This window comes from Myotis daubentonii, chromosome 3 (assembly GCF_963259705.1).
Source record: "Myotis daubentonii chromosome 3, mMyoDau2.1, whole genome shotgun sequence".
NCBI classification, from domain to species: Eukaryota; Metazoa; Chordata; class Mammalia; order Chiroptera; family Vespertilionidae; genus Myotis; species Myotis daubentonii.
The window spans coordinates 216,115,484-216,121,705 of NC_081842.1; the positions used below are offsets into that span (position 1 = coordinate 216,115,484).

General features: G+C 58.0%; 1 long non-coding RNA gene across 1 annotated transcript; it reads left to right on the forward strand.

Moving 5' to 3' along the window:
- Positions 1-99: 99 nt before the first annotated feature.
- Positions 100-5,593, forward strand: LOC132231726 (uncharacterized). Its single transcript, XR_009452128.1, has 2 exons — positions 100-2,861; positions 5,044-5,593. It is a non-coding gene; the product is annotated as an uncharacterized LOC132231726 (long non-coding RNA).
- The last annotated feature ends 629 nt before the right edge of the window (positions 5,594-6,222 follow it).

Genomic DNA, 6,222 nt, shown 5'->3' on the forward strand with positions numbered 1-6,222 from the left:
CCGAGGAAACCCGGCCACCCTGCCATGACCCTTGTTCCTCAAGGCCCACACCACCTGGCAGGGAGCAGATGGGGCCTGGGGGAGGGTGAGGGCTGGGGCCGGGGCTGGCCTGCCGAGGAAGAGCTGATCTCTGGCCACTGGGCCAGCGAGGCGGGCCTCCAGTGCCCTCATCCCTCCATCTACGATTCCAGAAAAGGGCCAGGAAGCCAAACAAGTCAGCTCGTGGCAAGTTCACTAAAAGGATCCGTGAGGCCACAGCCATCTGCAGCTCCTTCCCCCGCCCGAAGTAAAAAGGCCAGTGGGAGGAGTCAGGCCTGGGAGAGTGTGTGTCGGTCTCCGTGGCCCAGTCCTTCTGGACACAGGCACCACCTTCATTCCTTGGAAATAACTTGGATCCACGTCAAACATCTTAACTAACCACACGCCTGCTGCGTGTTTCACTCTGCAGTGGGCGGGGCCAGCCCGGAGCCGCCCCCGGCCCAGGACACGCCTTTCTTGTGAAAGGCCGGTGAGTGTCTCTCCTCCGGGCGGCGCGCCTGGGGCGCAGGAAGCGGCGTGTCCTATGTGCCAAGACCCGGCTGGCCTTGCCAGTGTCCTCCGCGTGGTTTTCTGCTGAGAAATCGATGCAAGTCCCTGGCTGGGCAGAACCTTTGGACGGTTCCCCGGGATCGGGCGGGCGCGGAGCCCGGCCCACCCGCGCCACGGAGGGAACGTGCACCCACGGCAGCCCAGACGCGTGATAAGACTTGTCTGCGCATCACCCGGGCCCGGAGCCTCTAATTACACGTCTGGGGCCGCAGAGCCCGGGTGGCCAGCTCACATGCCCCACGACCGGAGATATGGCTGGGGCCCGGTTCCCTGCCCGCACGCCCGCCGGGGGCGGCGCCCAGCCCGTGCGTCACGGCCATCCACATGATAATGACCACATTCCAAAGACAACAAGAGTCCATTTCACAGGCTGTTCTTTCTTTTCAGAGCATTGCCACAGTTTTATCTCCCCATCAGCGTTCCCAGCCCTACCTTTTTGGAAATTTCATCTCAACTTTCCACCGGCTCCGCACTCGGTGCGGGCGTCCTGCCTGGCTCCGCGGCGGAGCTGCGCCCAGTGCCGCCTGGGCCGGCGAGGGGTCTGGTGTGATGGGACTTGGGCGGATTTAACCTGCTCACGGTGTGTAATGATTAACAGCCACCAAGTTATCAAGAACGTGCCGTTTGCGGTGGAGGGAACGACAGCTGGGTGATGTCATCATTTAAAGGAAAGGACGGCTGCCCGGAACCCGGGGAGAAAGCCACTGTCGCTGGGACCGAGCCCGCGAGGGACGTGGGGCCGGAGGCTGCCCGTGGGAGCCGCAGCGGCTGAGCCTGTCGGTAATCAGCTGCGTGGGAGGGTTCAAGGACAGCAGCCAGGAACCTGCTGTTGTTTTTGTTTTCGAAGCTACACATCCCACCTCCACCCCCCAAGCGGAGAGGACGCTGAATCAGTGCAGATGTTCCCTTGGCAAGAATCCACACACTTGAACCTGAAGAAGTAGACTCCCGGTCATCTGCTCCGATAAGGATCGCATAGAGAATGGGCTTAGGCTGAAGTGCTCGTTCTGAAACCCGCAGTGCCCGTCTGCAGACGGCTGCCCCTGGCGCGCAGTGTTCATCGGTCGGACCCTGCGGATCCGGCGCCTTCCCAATCCCCAAGGACAGTTCTGGGCAGCTTTAGGGGCCAGAAGCGGCGTGACCCTCCACCGGCATGCATGCCAGTCGGCCCTGGCTTCACCCCCACCCAAATGCCCATTCCACCTCTGAACCTCACACTTCGTTCTGAATCACACCCGAGTGCCACACCCTGAGCTGCACAGAATCCGTGTGTGGCCGACTGAGAAGAAGCCGCTTCGGTTTTCCTGGGATCGGTTATCACCTCGCTGCTCCGCAACTGGCTTCAGGTGGGACATTCACGGAACAGTTTATGCCAATTCGGGGGCTGCGTTTTCCACGCCTTGTCCGGTTACCAACGCTGATGCGGGCAGGTCGTTTTCCTTAACTCTGAACCTCAGGCCAGACGAGCCGCCTGATTCAGAGTGGGGCCGGCCTGCTGGTGTGCAGGTCACAGCCAGCGACGTGACTGGCAGAGCTACCGGGAGCCCATCGGCCGTAGCCTCCCGCATGTGGGCCCCTGCCGCCCGGCCAAGTATGTCCTGAAACTCAGAATCAATCTATAAGGAAAGAAAGCAAAGAAATGCCTGGGCGCCTGGGACCCTTGCGGGAATTCATGAAGGCACAGAGCAGGCAGGTGGTTTGATGGAGAAATTGCATCAAAGGAAGAGGCTGGCATAGTCACGGAGATGCCTTCTGCGAACGCCGTTCCAGAGTTCTGAGAAAGCTGTTTATGGAAATGGAACAGGACACAGCCTGGGGCGGCGGTCACGTGACTACCTGGAGACCCATTCAGAGCGTCACTCCCCCCCTCCCCCCCCAGGCTGCCTCCCTGGGCTGTGCCTGCGGCCAGAGCGCTGGGGCCCGAGACCCAGCAAGGCCCCGGGTGGCAGGAAGCTGCCAGGTGAGAGGGAGAGTCCCCGACTCGAGGGCACTCTGGCCAGAAGCAAGGTCCTTCCTCTGCCAGCCTCTTGGGGATTTTGAAACACGGATATGGGCACAAAATTTTATATCACAAAACATTTGAGGAAAACGACCAAGAAAAGCAAAACACTCAATAAACACAGACAAGCACCCCTGGGAACATTTCACAGACAGATGTCCCAGTGGAACTCAAAGCCCTCGCGGGGGCTCGGATGGTTGGAACGTCATCCTTATAGATTGCGGGTTCGACCCCCGCCCGGAGCACATACAAGGACCAAGCAATGAATGTCTAAGTAAGTGGAACAAGTCGATGTCTCTTTCTCTCTCCCCATCTCTCTCTCTCAAAAAAAATCAATCAATAAAAAGAGGTAATCCTTCAAGAGTAGACAGAAAATTTCACCCATGAGACAAACACGGGCTATTAATGGAAAAGAAGGGCCAGTAAATGTGAAGAAAAGGTAAAAGTCATCTGGAATCTGTGGCAGCTGACCAGCCCTGAGCACCTTACAGTGGCGGCTCCACAATTGTTTATGCAAATTAACAAGTGACTAACCACAGAGACCTGAGAGCCCAGGGCGCTGCCAGGAGCTGAGGGGGCGGGGAGAGCAGACCCAGGTTTCTGTCCTTTGGGGGAGAGGCTAGGGCTGATCGGTTCTGGGTGCCCTGGATTGCTATTACGTGTCCACTGAAGATTCAGGGTAAGTTCCGCGTCAGGTAACAGCACAGAAACATGGTCACACTGCCCATCCCGCCCGCGGCCGTGATAAGCAGAGGACAAAAGGGAGCTCTGTGAAGGTCCCGGAGGGCAAGCAGCGCCCCGTGGCGACGGAAACAAGGGGCATCCAGGTGTGGCCAGTCTCCCCCAGCACCTCCTCCATCCTCCCAGCACCCAGAGACAATGCAGGCAGGAGGCGGCCGTCCAGTGGGCTGAGAAGCAGACGCTGCATTTCAGGGCTGCGAGAGGAGCTGGGCCTTGCGGGAGGGCAGGCCCTGGGGGCGCCGCCCTGCAGTCTGTGTACAAATCCCCTGACATCCTCGGCTGCACCCTCCTCGGCGCATGGACAGGGCGCACCTCCAAGGGGCTGCGTGGAAAATGAGACCCGGAGGCCAAAGCACCGAGCAGAGACGGCGGCAGCTGCTCGGCTGCCGACAGAGACTGGAACTCAAGTCCGGCCAAGTGAGAGCCGCTTGGTAAACCGCTTGGGCTTTCTACCAACACCCCAGAAGGCCCACGTGCTACTGTTTTATTTTGTTAATCCTCACCTGAGGATATTGTTTCCATTGCTTTTCAGAGAAAGTGTAAGGGAGGAGGGATGGAGAGAGAGAGAGAGAGAAATACGGATGTGAGAGACACATCCACTGGTCGCCTCCTGCACGTGCCTCCACCTGGTCCAGGGATCTAACCTGCGACCCCATTACCTGACCTTGACCGGGAATCCAACCCGAAACCTTTCGATGCGTGGGCCGAAGCTCTGACCACTGAGCACCGGCCACGGAGAGAAGGGCCAGGTGTTAGAAGCGAGGACCACATCCCAGATTGAGGGCAACCCTGACATAAACCTGCCCTCACAGGTCCCAGAACCGAGCCGCCGCAAGGCCACGGCGACCTGCTGGGGACGGAACCGCCTTCCAGAGCAAAAGCCACCACTTTTCAGAGGAAGAGGGAAAACCAGTGTATACTGGGCGCCATCCCTCAGCTTAGGGACCCGATCGAAATCCACGGGGCACGCCAAGAAGCGGAGGCGGCGGCCGTCGTCGGAGGAAAAAGCCGCCAACGGGAGCCGATGCTCTCTCCTCACTGACGTTTCTACCCCCCTCTCCCTTCCTTTCTCTGAAATCAATAAAAACATCTCTTTAAAAATAGTAGTGCCCTGACCAGTTTGGCGCAGTGGATAGAGCGTTGGCCTGCGGACTCAAGGGTCCCAGGTTCGATTCCGGTCAAGGGCATGTACCTGGGTTGCAGGCACATCCCCAGTGGGGGGTGTGCAGGAGGCAGCTGATCGATGTTTCTCTCATCGATGTTTCTAACTCTCTATTCCTCTCTCTTCCTCTCTATAAAAAATCAATAAAAAAAATATTTTTAAAAATAGTAGTGATGAATATCCAGAACATATGAAGGATTCCTTCGAATCAAAGACAAAAATCACCACCACCGATAAATGAGGAACAGGCCGTTATTACACAGAACAAGAAGCCACAGGCCGAGACGCTCCGTGAGGGACAGGGAAATGCAGGCGCAGCTCACGCCCACCGCACGGGCCGTCGTTAAAACGCGGGACGACGGCTAGTGCGCCGGGAGGGGGACGACGGCCATTCTCCCTCGGGGCTCCCACTCGGGAAGTGGGCTGGCATTTCCGGGGCAGGGCTCCTCACGGGGCGCCTGGCGCTGCTCAGGGGCCTGTGGACGTGAAGGGGAAACACCCCCGTCTTCTCTTCACTGACCTCCGGCTGAGACTTGGCTGTGTCGTCCATCAGGAAGGAACTGAGCCCGAGTAGCAGCGGCCCCTGCGACTTCATCCGGGGACACAGGTTCTCGCCGTCACATCCAACTTCCTGCCGAAGCCGCGGAACGTCACTTACGCTCCTCGCTGTTCAAATGGTGGCGGCCATTAGTCCAGTGGCTGCATGTGACCACTTACTGGAAGGGGGACAACGGATGGCTTTACCATAAACTTGGGTTTTTCTAATATTTTGAAAACCACCTTCCAATACCACTGGTTTCCCTGTAACCCTCTGCATTGTATTTTATCTCTTAAAATGCTACTCGAAGGCATCCAGAGGCTTCCCTCCTGTGGCAAAGGGTCCGTGAAACAAGCATGGTTAAGAACCCTGAAATGCCCCGGCCGGCTTGGCTCCCGGATACAGCGTCGGCCTGCAGACTGGAGGGTCCCGGGTTCGATCCTGGTCAAGGGCACGTGCCTCGGTTGCAGGTTCAACCCCTCACAGGGGCCGTGTAGGAGGCAGCTGATCAATGATGTTCTTCTCTCATCGATGTTTCTCTCTCTCTCCCTCTCTCTTCCTCTCTCTCTAAAAATCAATAAAAAAATATTTTAAAAAACACAACAAAACCTTGTCACTACTACAGTGAACATGAGGGTGTATCACCCAGTATCCCCCTGGAGAAACATTTCAAACAGCGGGAATGACCCCAATGTTCGCCGTGGAGGCGCTGTGGACGGTCCGTGCAGGGAACCCACGAGTGGGGTTGCGCCGGGTGTTAGGTGGGTGTGATTGGTGCGGTCCCAGGAGAGCCAGGCCCTGGTGCCTGGGGAGAGGGCCGGTCCCGGAAGGAGCCAGGCCGGGAGCAAGCGGGGGGGTGTCCCGCCTGGATGCAAACGGGGGTTCCCGTGGCCCTTCCTGTCCCCTCTCCCCTCACGGCCTCCGATCCCGAGCGTATGGCTAAAACAAGGCAGGGGAGTGAGTGGCCCTGACGGCTATGGCTCCTGGGGCAGGCCCCTTTCTTAGGGCAAAGCAGGGGGTTTTCTATAAAAAAAGACAAACCCAAAAACTGTGAGATGATTCTGCAGGAAAACTGAACGTCCTCCTTCCTTAGGGAGCCAACTCCCCAGGCCAGCGGTTTCCAACCTTTTCCATCTCAGGGCCACGTGACCTAATCACACCCAGAAACAGTACATTGTCACCAACTTTACCCAA